Here is a 14076-nt window from a genome sequence, read left to right as displayed (position 1 = left end):
CAGCCTGCAAACCACCACAGGCCCCTCGCCCAGGCCGCCCCACGCCCCAAGGGAACCCCCACCCTGATCCGGGACACCCTTCAGGGCAAACCAGCTGGCCCCCACCCATGCACCAGGCCTCTATCCTATCTAATAAAAGAATAATATGCAGATTGACCATCACTCCAACACACAAGATTGCTGCCCCCATGTGGACACAAGATGGCCACCACAAGATGGCCAGCAGGGGAGGGCAGTTGGGAGGGACCAGGCCTGCAAGGGAGGGCAGTTGTGGACAATCATGCCAGCAGGGGAGGACAGTTGGGTGGGGCCAGGCCTGCAAGGGAGGGCAGTTGGGGGTGATGAAGTCTGCAGGGGAGGGCAGTTAGGGGTGACCAGGCCTGCAGGGAAGGGCAGTTAGGGGCAAACAGGCTGGCAGGGGAGCAGTTAGGCATCAATCAGGCTGGCAGGGGAGTGGTTAGGGGGGTGATCAGGCTGGCAGGTAGAAGCAGTTAGGTGCAATCAGGAAGGCAGGCAGGTGAGCAGTTGGGAGCCAGCAGTCCTGGATTGTGAGAGGGATGTCCGACTGCCCGTTTAGGCCCGATCCCACCAGGATCGGGCCTAAACGGGCAGTCGGACATCCCTTAAGAGGTCCCAGATTGGAGAGGGTGCAGGCTGGGCTGAGGGATGCCCCCCCTCGTGCACGAATTTAGTGCACCGGGCCTCTAGTGTGTAATAACAAGATAGAAAATGAACCTTAAAGGAAAAACATTCTAAGGTGACATTTATAACAATATTTGTTCAGAGAAAATTCTCAAGTTTCCGAACTGATTTTCAACATGATGCACTGATTACTTTAACAACAAAACATTATCCTTTATCCTAATTATTTAGAAAGAAACAAGGAAGCTTGAAGGTTTTTATTAGAAGACTAGAGGCCTGGAATATTCATGCACTGGAGGGGGTGTCCCTCAGCCTGGCCTTCCTCCTCTCATAGTCTGGGAGTCCTCAGGGGTGGGAAGCAACCCTGTGATTAGGGGAAGGCAATGCCCCCATCAGACCTCTACTGCTGCCACTGCTGGCAGCACAAGCCTCGGCCGGCCCTGGTTACCTGAGCCTCGGGCAGCCCTAGGCGGCTGGGCAACTGCCATCCGTGGCTTGCCTGCACTTCAGGCTGGCCCTGGGTGGCTGGGGGAATGAGGGATCTGGGGGACTCCGGAGGCAGGCGTGTGGAGGTTGAGGGGGCTGGGCGCCTCCATCTTGTGGCTGTGGGCACTGCCATCTTTGAGGGTGTGGCAGTCAATTAGCATATTCCCTCCTTATTGGCTGTGGGTGCCGCCATCTTTGCAACGGCGTGAGGGTCCATTAGCATATTCCCTCTTTATTAGATAGGACTAGAGGCCCGGTGCATGAAATTTGTGCATGGGGTGGGGTGTCCCTCAGCCCAGCCCACACTGTCTCCAATCCAGGACCCCTCGAGGGATGCCCGACTGCCCTCTCACAATCCAGGACTGCTGGCTCCCAACTGCTCGCCTGCCTGCCTTCCTGATTGCACCTAACTGCTTCTGCCTGCCAGTCTGATCACCCCCTAACCACTCCACTTCCAGCCTGATCGATGCCTAACTACTCCCCTGCCGGCCCGATTGCCCATAACTGCCCTCCCCTGCAGGCCTGGTCCCCCTCAACTGCCCTTCCCTGCAGGCCTGGTCCCCCCCAACTGCCCTCCACTGCAGGTCTGGTCCCCCTCAACTGCCCTCTCCTGCAGATGTGGTCCTCCCCAACTCTCCTCCCCTGCAAGCCTGGTCACCCCCAACTGCCCTCCTTTGCCAGTCCGGTCACCCCTAACTGCCCTCCCCTGCAGGCCTGATTGCCCCCAACTGCCCTCCCTTGTAGGCCTGGTTCCCCCAACTGCCCTCCCTTGCAGGCCTGGTCCCCCCCAACTGTCTTCCCCTGCTGGCCTGGTCTCCCCCAACTGTCCTCCCCTGCAGGCCTGGTCCCCCCAACTGCCCTCCCCTGCAGGCCTGCTCCCCCCAACTGTCCTCCCCTGCAGGCCTGGTCACCCCCAACTGTCCTCCTCTGCAGGCCTGATTGCCCCCAACTGCCCTCCCTTGCAGGTCTGGTCCCTCCCAACTACCCTCCCCTGCTGACCTGATCGCCCACAACTGCCCTCCCTTGCTGGCCATCTTGTGGCAGCCATCTTGTGTCCACATGGGGGTGGCCATCTTTGACCACATAGGGGTGGCCATCTTGTGTGTTGGAGTGATGGTCAATTTGCATATTACTCTTTTATTAGATAGGATATTGTAGATTGGAAAAGTTGCTATGTCACTCTGAAAGTGGTCCAGATCCACAGTCTTATGAGCAAAGCACAAATACTAGTTGTTAATTAAATCTGCTAATTATATATGAGAAATATTTATTCTTTATGTGTCTTGGCACTATTTACTAAGTATATTTTGTTTTATAATAAAAGGTTGAATCAGTATACATTGGACAGGACTAGTAGTAAAATTCCTCAGAGCCAGTAATGGACTGATAATGAGTTGGTAATTTAGAGGATTTACATATTTTTATTGTGATATAGACACATACAGTAAAATGCACATATCTTAGTGTATAGTTCGGTGTATTTCTTAAAGAATATAAAGTGCATATATCCTAAGAATACAGTTCAATACATTTAAAAAATGTGCATATAACAGGTAATCCCTAACCAGATCAAGATATGAAAGATTTCTGGCAATTCTTTCTATGTCTTTCAGAAAAGAAGTCACTAGCTTCCTCATGCCTCCATCAAATCACTAAGAGTATCATGCCCCCTACCCCAAAAAACACTTTGAAATTAATGTGAGTGAAATTATGCCATATGAACTATTTTCTGTTTGGCTTCTTTCACTAAAGATTATGTCTATAAGATTTTTTCATGTCATTACTATGGTCTTATCTGTCACAAGGATTCTATACTCTGGTTATTTGATTAAAGTTTACCTTTTATGAAAAGCTCAATATAAAATTATTTCTAAAGTCTAAGTCATTTTAATGTTATTTATTATTAGATTTTCCTGTTGCTTTTTGTACTATGTACTAGAAATGATATTAGAATTTTTATTAAAATAGAAAATATTAGAAATTGCATTCTAAGGATCTGTTAATCTAGATATCTGATAATCTAGATACCTATGAAAATAATGAGCAATATCAAATATTTGGGCTTCCCTATATTAAAAATTTAATAATAAAATATTTTCTCTGAAGAAACGGAAGTATTCTATTTTTTTTTGCATAAATCAGTGTGCTATCAGATTTTTCCCTAGATAATGAACAATAGTTTTAGTGAGACAATTATATAGTTAACAAGAAAGTCCTGTGTTTGATGTTCAACTACAAAAACAAAACAAAATATACTGGAATAGATATTGTTTTAGAATAGAAAATATTTCCAATTTATAATATTCCACATAACTATTCAAAGATAAAATAAATTAAATTAAAAGTTTTATTTATTTTTTATTTGTATACAGGATTTCTTAATATGGGAAAGTCCAAAATGGTAAATCTGGCATTTAGGGGCAAACAGGCTGGCAGGGGAGCAGTTAGGCATCAATCAGGCTGGCAGGGGATCAGTTATGAAATAGCAACGAAAATAATTTTATGGTTGGGGGTCACCACAACATGAAGAACTGTATTAAAGGGTCACGGCATTAGAAAGGTTGAGAACCACTGTTCTAAGATGAGGCAGGAAATAAATAACTATATAATATGATGGGTAACAGTAAATGCTATAAAAGAAAGTGAGGGTACAGTGAGTGATGGAGGATGCTATTTCAGAGAAGTTAATAAGAAAAATTCTTTCTGAGATGAATTACAAGAAAATGTCATGTGAATATGTAGGATAAGTGTTAAAGGAAAAAGGCACAGCAAGTCCAAAAACTCAGAGATTGGAACAGGCATATAGGTCAATGGAACAGAACAGAGAATCCAGAAATCAACCCAAGCCATTATGTTCAATTAATATTTGAAAAAAGAGGCAAGAGCATACAATGGAGTCAAGACAGTCTCTTCAATAAATGGTGTTGGGAAAATTGGATAGACACATGCAAAAAAAAAAAAGAAAAGAAAAGAAAAGAAACTAGACCACCAAATTACACCATACACAAAAATAAACTCAAAATGGGTAAAAGACTTAATTGTAAGTCTTGAAACCATAAAAATCTTAAAAGAAATCATAGGCAGCAAAATCTCAGACATCTCTTGTAGCAATATGTTTACCAATACATCTCCTAGGCCCTAGGACAGTGGTCGGCAAACTCATTAGTCAACAGAGCCAAATATCAACAGTACAACGATTGAAATTTCTTTTGAGAGCCAAATTTTTTAAACTTAAACTTCTTCTAACACCACTTCTTCAAAATAGACTTGCCCAGGCCATGGTATTTTGTGGAAGAGCCACACTCAAGGGGCCAAAGAGCCGCATGTGGCTCGCGAGCCGCAGTTTGCCGACCACTGTCCTAGGGCAAGGGAAACTAAGGAGAAGAGAAACAAATGGGGCTACATCAAAATAAAAAGCTTCTGCACAGCAAAAGAAACCATCAACAAAATGAAAAGGGAGCCCACTATAGGGGAAAGTGTATTTGCCAATGATACATCTGATAAAAAGGATTAATTTCCAAAATATATAAGGAACTCATACAATTTAACAAAAGGAAGACAAACAATCCAATTAAAAAATGGGCCAAGGACCTAAAGAGACAATTCTCCAAAGTGGACATACATATGGCCAAGAGGCATATGAAAAAATGCTCAAAGTCACTAATTATCAGAGAGATGCAACCTAAAATGACTATGAGATATAACCTTACACCTGTCAGAATGGCTATTATCAACAAATCAACAAATGACAAGTGCTGGCGAGGATGTGGAGAAAAGGGAACCATAGTGCACTGCTGGTGGGAATGCAGACTGGTGCAGCCACTGTGGAAAACAGCATGGAGTTTCCTCAAAAAAATAAATATGGAACTGCCATTTGAACCAGTGATTCCATTTCTAGGACTATGTCCTAAGAAACCCAAATTACCAATCAGAATGAATATATGCACCCTTATGTTCATAGCAGTGCAATTTATAATAGCTAAGATCTGCAAACAGTCCAAGTGCCCATCAGTAGATGAGTGGACAAAAATATCTGTGGTACGTTTATACCATGTAATACTATGCAGCAGTATAAAAGAAGGAAGGACCCTTTGAAACATCATGGAGGGACCTGGAGAGTATTATGCTAAGCAAAATAAGCCAGTCAGAGAAAGACAAGTATCACATGATCTCACTTATATGTGGAATCTAATGAACGAAACAAACTGATAAACAAAATAGATCCAGAGGCATGGAAGCATTGAACAGACTTGAATTGAATTGAATCTCAGAGAGAAAGCTGTGGTGGGTGGAAAGAGATCAACCAAACAACTTGCATGCATATATGCATAACCCATGGACACAGACAATAGTGTGGTGAAGGCCTACGGTGGGCAGTGGGGGTGGGCTAGAAGGGGTCAGTTCGGGGGGGACGACATCTGTAATACTTTGAACAATAAAGATTTTTTAAAAAAACAGATAAATACTCTGAAGGAAAGGGATATTGTACCATCAGAGTGTCTGAAAAGATTTCTGATCTATCCTGAGAGGAGAAGGTGGTCAGGAAGGTTAAAATATAAAAATAAATGAAAATTTACTAAGTAAAGAATTTTGAGGAATGGGCATTTCTGAAAAGGGAAATAAAATGAGCAAAGAGCTTGTGTTGGGAATGAACATGATCTGTTTGAGAAACAGAGATCTGTGTGGTTGGAACACAGAGAGAAGTGGGGGCAAGTAGTAAACATTGGACTTGGATTGGTAGACAGGGGCCAGGCTGCACAAGGTCAAGGTGTCTAAGTTAAGAACATTTGCCTTAATTCTTACATCAATGGAAACCATTCAAGGGAATTAACCATGGCAGGAGTATATGTGACATGATCAGATTTGTCTGTGGTGTGGAGAGGGAGAAGCGAATGAACGCAATGAGATATAGTGGTATGTCAATGCATTGGTCTGGGTGAGAGATATTGATTACCTGAATGACTGTGATCAGACTGGAGATGGTGAGAAGTGGAATATTCCAAAAATATTTAGGAGGTAAAAATCAAGACTTGTTGATGGATTGGATATGAAAAATGAGGGAAGAGGAGGAAATTCCTTCTTATACAGTATGTTAAACTGCTTCTTACCTTTTAAGACTCAGTCCAATTATCACTCATTTGGGTTAGCATTTTCTTACCATCCCAGTAGATAAAAAAGAGTTTAAAGTCCTTTAGGTTCTTTTGGCATAATATTCAGATCGCTTTATGGCACCTAAAGTAACTGCTTTGCTGGATTAAGTGCTTTTTCAATAGATGGTGAACTTGAAATCAATGACCATGCTTAATTTTGCTTTGTATTTCAACATGTGACATTATACCTTTCAAATTATATATGTTCACTGAAATTGTTTCTTGACAAACTGACAGAATAAATTAAAATGTCATAGATAGAGCCAAAATTCATGTAGTAAGCACAAATATTTTAATAAATAATACAGATACATTTTTGGTAGTCATATCTACAGAAATAGACTTATTCTATTCAAGGAATCAAGAGATCATTAAATATAAACTCAAAATTTTTAGCAGTGTACTTTTGATAATTATAAAAGACAGCAATTTTCAGTTTTTATTCATTATCCTGTATTTTGTCCAGTTGTCTTCAAAGAACTTTTTGGCTAACTGCACAAAAAATATACTAGCAAATACTAAAACAAATGTGTTTTATTTTATTGAAATGTGTTAACAGTAGTCATTGCACTAAAAACTGATGTACAGTATTTAAAAGTTTTAGTAGAACTGTATTTTTGAAAGTGCTTTAGATTAATTAAAACTATGAAAATAAAACAAATGAATAAATTATATTGCAATGATACTTATTTTTTTCAATATCTGTATTCCACTTAAGTCTTCCATGGAATTAATTATATTCTCTTTAAATACTACATTTTTTTATATTTAGAATTTTTGTGAAGAATTTACATAATTTTGTCAATTTTTCCATGCTGTGTAAAATATAAGGTATTAACTATATTATGTAAATCTTTTCTTGATTATTTGATATTTCTTATTATGCATTTTTTCAATTTAATTTATCATGTGCCTATTGTGTGTAAGGTGTTATTCAGATGCTAAAGATTCAAAAGCTTGGAGTCTTCAGGGGTAGAAAAAAGAAACTTCCCATTTAAAGGTCAGCTATTAAAGCAAGGCGTGGAGAAAATGCTGTGGGAGCAGAGAGGAAGGGCTGGCTGACTAACTCTTTCTGAGGAAGTCAGGGAAGCTGTCACAGAGGTAACTCTTTAAATGTCATGGAGGGGCAGAGGGTTAGGAGGTGAAAGGAGCAGCATGGCTAAAGGCCTGGGTTGCAAACTATGTGCGCTCAAGTAATTAGAAAATGCTAACTATGGTAAGAGCAAAATGTTCAGTCAGAAGATGAGGCTATACATCCTTTTGATCTTCCCAATAAAACAAACAACAACTCTTCCTTAGAAGGTAGGAGGGAAGGGAAACCACCGCCTTAGCACTTTATTTCTACTAGGCCTACAACTCTCTTCCCAAAATGCCTCCAAATGATAGTCCTCATATATAAGTAGAAGCAGGAGCGGGTAATGGGATAAGTCACACACCTAGTGGGGTCCATTTTTTTAAAGCGATTCTAGCATTTACAGTCTTTCAGTCTTAGAAGATATATTCACTTTCTACTGTGACTGTTACAAGCCATCAAAACTTTGTGACTTCAAACAACAAAAATTTATTGCCTTATTGTTCTTTAAGTCAGAAGACTGACACATATCTTAGTGGTTAGATAAGATTAAGGGTGGATACAGTTGTGTTTGCTGCAGGCTGGAAGGGAGAATCCACTTACTTGCATTTTCTAGTTTCTAGACTTCCCTTACATCCCTTGGCTCATACCCATTCCTTCCTTGGCTCATACCCATTCCTTCATCTTCAAAAACAGCAATGTTGCATCTCTCTGATCCTTTTCCTGTATATTAGTCTGTTCAGGCTGGCATAACAAAACACTGCAGACTGGGTAGCTTAAACATTAGAAATTTATTTTTCCAAAGTTTTGGAGGCTAGAAGTTCAAGATCTAAGTGCCCTCAGCTTTAGGGCCTCTTTTCCTGGCTTGTAGACAACCAGCTTCTTTGTGTGCCCTCACATGATTTCTTCTCTATTTGCACACAAAGAGAGAGAGAGAGAGAGAGAGAGAGAGAGAGAGAGAGAGAGAGAGAGATGTCTAGTGTGTCTTTCTATTCTTAAAAAACACCCTATCAGATTAGGGCCCTACCCTTAAGCCCCCATTAACCTTAATTACCTCTCCCAAAGTCCTATCAACACATATAGTCACATTGGGGATTAGGGCTTCAACATATGGATTTTGAGGCACAATCAGTTCATTATTTATAGATATAGCTTTTTCTCTAACTAAAGGAAAGAAAGGTCTGCTGTTTTTAAGACTCATGTGATTGAATTGGATTCAACAAGAAAATCCAGGATATTTCTCTATCTCAAGATCCTTAACCTTAATTTCATTTCCAAGTATCTTTTGCCATGTAAAGTAATGTATTCACAGGCTTTAGGAATTAGATTGGGGATTTCTTCGTGGGAGCCATTACTATACCTACCACAGAGGAAATTCTAGATTATGGGACTGTCCAGTTGAACATTTTGTTAGGTAGTTTACCAGTTTATAGTCCACTGAACATTCTGGGATGTGTGAATTTTATTACCTGTGAACATTTCATTGCATTATATTCATTTATAGAAAGGAACACTTGCCAGAGGACATTATTAGGACTGGGTCTTGAAATATATAATATGAAAATTACATATCTATTATATTTAATATTGGTGCCTTTTTATGATTTAAGGAACATTTTCTCTCAGTTTCTGAGTTGTACAATTATCCAACTAAAAGCATCCACTACAGAAAACAACTTCAGATGAGACAATATCAAGGAACAATGTCCTTCTTTCACACACACTGGAGAAGAGAATGCAATTTAGGAACAGATGTGAAAGTTTGCTATTCCCATTAAGACTAAGTTCCAATATGTACTAAACTACAGAGCAGAAGATATGAAAGGCAGAGTGGGGAAACATTTTCTGCCAATGCACTTAGCAAGACTTAAGAAGAAATATAGAATTTGGTTAAAAATAGAAGAAAAAATCTTGACCTATAGGAGTGTATAGTGTGTTACCTATACATAAAGTATCAAACCAACAAATATAAAGATAAGTGACAGTCCCAATTTATCATCCACTTAGGAGCAATTAATGATAAGGGAGAGAATGAACTGAACTACAAGTTTCAGTAATACATGGCAGGTTAAATCTCTGTTGTGTCTTTGGGGACAGGTGCTTACAGCTGGCTTTGCACTATTTGGAAAGCAATGGGAGGGTACAAAAGACCTCTCCAAAATATCTCCAATCCCCAGATCCTAGAATCTCACTATTGTGTACTGGTTTTGGAGTGAAGGCTTGCCCTCTCCTGGCACTCTTTTAAAATAAACATATTGTCACCAATATCTTTATATGACTTTTAGCAGATCGCTGACTTCTTTCATAGAAAAGAACACTATGAATTTATAAGGGAAGGACCTCTGAAAAGGAAGACATATATAGAAAGGACAGTTGAAAATTACTTTCTTAGTTAGTAACCAAAAACCTTCATGGCCGAAGCTCTTTTAGGAAAGGGTTTATTGAGGCATGTACTAGCCAGTCCTGGGACATATAGTCCAAACACCAGCAGCAGGGCTGGGTGAAAAGCATGAACATGTCCACCATCCTGGAGCTGATGGGGCGGGGGCGCTATTTAATTATGTAAGTTGTTTTGAAACAATTTACATTGACTATAAATTAAAGGGGAAGGGAAGAATTGTGAAGTGAGTAAAGCTCCAGGATGGGTGCACAGTCCACAAGGAAGAAACATTTACATGTTTGATTGGGTGTAGGCAAAAGTCCAGGAAGTTCATGCATAAGCATGATGTTCTGTGGTTGCCTATTTCTTTTTAGATAGCAGCCTGGAAGTTGACTTAAAGTTTCAACATACATTATGTGAGTAACATTTTATTGGTGGGCCTACAGCTATTAGTTGGTTAATTAACCAATTTTTCCACTGTAGGGTTGATGTTCTGGGTGAATAGATGTTCTCATCTACATTGGAACCCAGGCTGATGAACTCAGCAATTTCTAATATTTGACTTCAAAATTGTTCTGGATATTGCCTGACAGTCATCCTGAAAGAGAAATAGAGAGGATAAAGAAGGGTGTATGGGGTATTTTATGAGTAGCGCATTGAAGTGTAACATATTTTCACTCCCCCACCAATGGAAAGAACTTAGCCACATATAGTAGTCCTCCCTTATTTGAGGTTTTGATTTCCATGATTTCAGTTACCTTCAGTCAATAGAGGTCTGAAATATTAAGTGAAAGAATCCAGAAATTAACAATTCATGTTTAAATGGCACATCACTGTGAGTAGGGTAATGAAATCTCATGTCATCGCACCCTGGACGTGAATCATCCCTTTGTCCAGCATATCCACACTGTACACACTCCCCTCTGATTAGTCACTTAGTAGCCCTCTAGGTTATCAGATCGATGGTTGTGTATCACAGTGCTTTTGTTCAAGTAACCCTTATAGTATAGCCTAATGCTACACCACAGTACCTACATTATACACCTCACCTCACTTTGTCTCATTACGTAGGCCCTGTATCATTTCACATCGTAAGAAGGGTGAATATAGTAAATAAGATATTTTGAGAGAGAGACCAGATTCACATAAGTGTCAAAGTATATTGTTAAAATTGTTCTATTTTATTATTAGTTATTGTTGTGCCTAATTTATAAATTCAAGTTTATTGTGTGCCTAATTTGTAAATTCAAGTTTATCAATATTATTATTCAAGGTATGCATGTATAGGAAAAAAATAGAATATATAGGGTTTGGTATAACCCACAGTTTCAGGCATCACTGGGGTTTTGGAACATATCCTCTGCCAATAAGGGGAACTACTGCACCACACTATATTGCAAGAGAGAGTGGGAATTATAATAGAGCTGGGCACTCGTATATCCTGTGTCTATGAAAGTAATGGGAAGAGCTTTGATGTATTCCTGGCAGTCTCAGTCCCATTTATTGTTCTTTCCTTCTTTGTTCTCTGTTGTCTAGAGACATTGAGTTTTAGTTCATTGACTGTTGTTTTCTTCTCTGAGGGTTTTGCATATGACACTCTCTCTGCTTCATATGCCTTCATCCTTTTCTTCACTAGCTAAATATTATTATTTAGAACTAAGAACATTTTACGTTCCTGGGAAAGTCGTTGTCTCCTTTGTAACTCTTGGAAAACTTGTAATAACTTGTTCAATGACTATCATGAGTGTAAAATTCAGGAGTAAGGGAATTCTCAGTTCTATTCGCCACTAAATCCCCAGTATCAGCCATTTGGTAGATGCTTAGTAAATGTTTCTTGAATGCATACATGCATAGATAACTGGATGGAATGAGTGAAAATATGGGTAAACTTAGAGATAAATGGGAAATAAGCTGATATAATAATAGTGTCCTTTGGTTTTCTCTGTGAATAATATCTGCAAAAGCAAGGTAAGGGGTTACAGAAAAAAAAAACTGAGAAGAATTGTATAACTTTTGGTAGCTACAAAGAATAGTGATGAAGAGAGATTAGTGAGAAAAGGAAAAATAATATCTAACAATGTTGAATTTTTAATTGTTGAACACCACAGCTCTGTAGTGATGACTATTATGATTTTCTTCAGCATTATTTAGTTTCAGAGAAAATGCATTTTTGAGATGATAATGGTTACTAATGGCTACAATATATTGATTTAGGTATGTGCGTAGCACTTTTCATGTATTTTTTTTTGTATAATATTTTCAACCCCTTTCTTACTTCATAGATGAGGAAACTGAAGACCAGGAACTGTAAATAAATGGCTTAAGAAAATACAATTATGAGGAACTTTGATTTGTACCCAAGCTTCTCACACTTCCAGGATAGAGATTTACAAAGTAGGCTGCCAGATATGTGAATATGACAAGAAGTTAATGGTGCAGTGAGTGTCCTTGAAGTGCTGGTCCTTAGGGTCAGTTTGAGTAAAGGAGGTATAAGGTTTCATGGATGTTTAGTGGGAAGAGTTAGTGGTAGAGGTGTAAAAATAGGTATGTGAATTATATTTTCAAAACACAGATCAGAAAATAAAGTTGTGGCTCCTAGGACAATGGAAACTAAGGAGAAAATAGACAAATGGGACTACATCAAAATAAAACGCTTCTGCTCAGTAAAAGAAATCATAAACAAAACAACAAGAAAGCCCACTGCATGGGAGAACATACTTACCAATGTTATCACTGATAAGGGTTTAATTTCCAACATTTACAGGGAACTCATACAACTTAACAAAAGGAAGATAAACAACCCAATAAAAAAATGGGCAAAGGACCTAAATAGACACTTTTCAAAAGTGGGCATACAGAAGGCCAAGAGACATATGAATACAAGCTCAAAATCACTGAACATCTGAGAGATGCAAATCAAAATGATAATGAGGTACCATTTCACACCTGTCAGAATGGCTATCATCAACAAATCAACAAAGGACAAGTGCTGGTGAGGATGCAGAGAAAAAGGAACCCTTATGCACTGCTGGTGGGAATGCAGACTGGTGCAGCCACTGTGGAGAACAGTATGGAGTTTCCTCAAAAATTAAAAATGGAACTCCCATTTGACCCAGTAATCCCACTTCTAGGAATATATCCCAGAAATCAGAAACACCAATCAGAAAGTATATATGCATCCCTATGTTCACAGCAGCACAATTTACAATAGCTAAGATTTGGAAACAGCCTAAGTGCCCATCAGCAGACGAGTGGGTTAGAAAACTGTGGTACATCTACACAATGGAACACTACGCTGCTGTAAAAAGGAAAGAACTCTTACCATTCACAACAGCATAGATGGACCTGGAGAGCATTATGCTAAGCAAAATAAGCCAGTCAGAGAAAGATAAATATCACATGATAGCACTCATTTGTGGAATATAATGAACAACATAAACTGAAGAACAAAAATAGATCCAGAGACATAGAAGCATTGAACAGACTGTCAAACCTCAGAGTGAAGGCAGGGGAGACTGGGGGTGGGGGTAAGAGATCAACCAAAGGACTTGTATGCATGCATATAAGCATAACCAATGGACACAGACAGGAGGGGGATGAGGGCATGTGCTGGGGCATAGGAGTGGCTGAGGAGAGGTCAATGGGGGAAAAAGGAGACATATGTAATACTTCAAACAATAAAGAATTTAAATTAAAAAAAGAAAATAAATTTGGAAGTTGACAAGATCTAGAATATAGACCTTAAGAGTGTTTTGTCAGAGGAGAATGTCAGTGAAGTTTGTTAGATGACTGCCAATATGGACATACTCTTCCAGAATAATGACGGAATCAGTGAAAAGAAAGACTATAATTCAGATGCTACAGTCCTTAATAAATGTGACATAAGAAAGTGGAGGTCAATTGATGACAGTGATGAAAATGAGGAGCAGAGGATACAGGTGAATTTTTAGGGGCTCAAATGAGGAACGATTTTTGGATGAGTAGCAAATGTATGAGAATGAAATGTAGTGAGAATAAATAGTGAGGGAAATATAAACACATCTCCTCACTATAAAATACAGGGAGAATTAACAGCTCATTCTGAGGACTTACTGAGCAAAATTTCATCATTAGAGGAGAGCCAGGTTATATAGTTAGGTTCAAGTTGTTGTGTATCAGAAAAATTTCTTAAAAATCGTTCCAGTAAAAATAGGTAGATGTAGAATTAAAAAAAACACTGCTAGCTCTGGGAAGAAGATATATATTTGATGGAAGGTTTTTAATGTAGGTTATAGATCAAGGGCACTAGAAAGGCAAGCAATACTGAGGAGGAGGGGATGTACTTGAAAGTAACTAACAGGTTCAGG

The sequence above is a fragment of the Plecotus auritus genome, assembly GCF_963455305.1.
Source record: "Plecotus auritus genome assembly, chromosome: 1".
NCBI lineage: Eukaryota > Metazoa > Chordata > Mammalia > Chiroptera > Vespertilionidae > Plecotus > Plecotus auritus.
The sequence above is the reverse complement of the archived record's forward strand: the minus strand, read 5'-3'. Positions refer to the sequence as shown.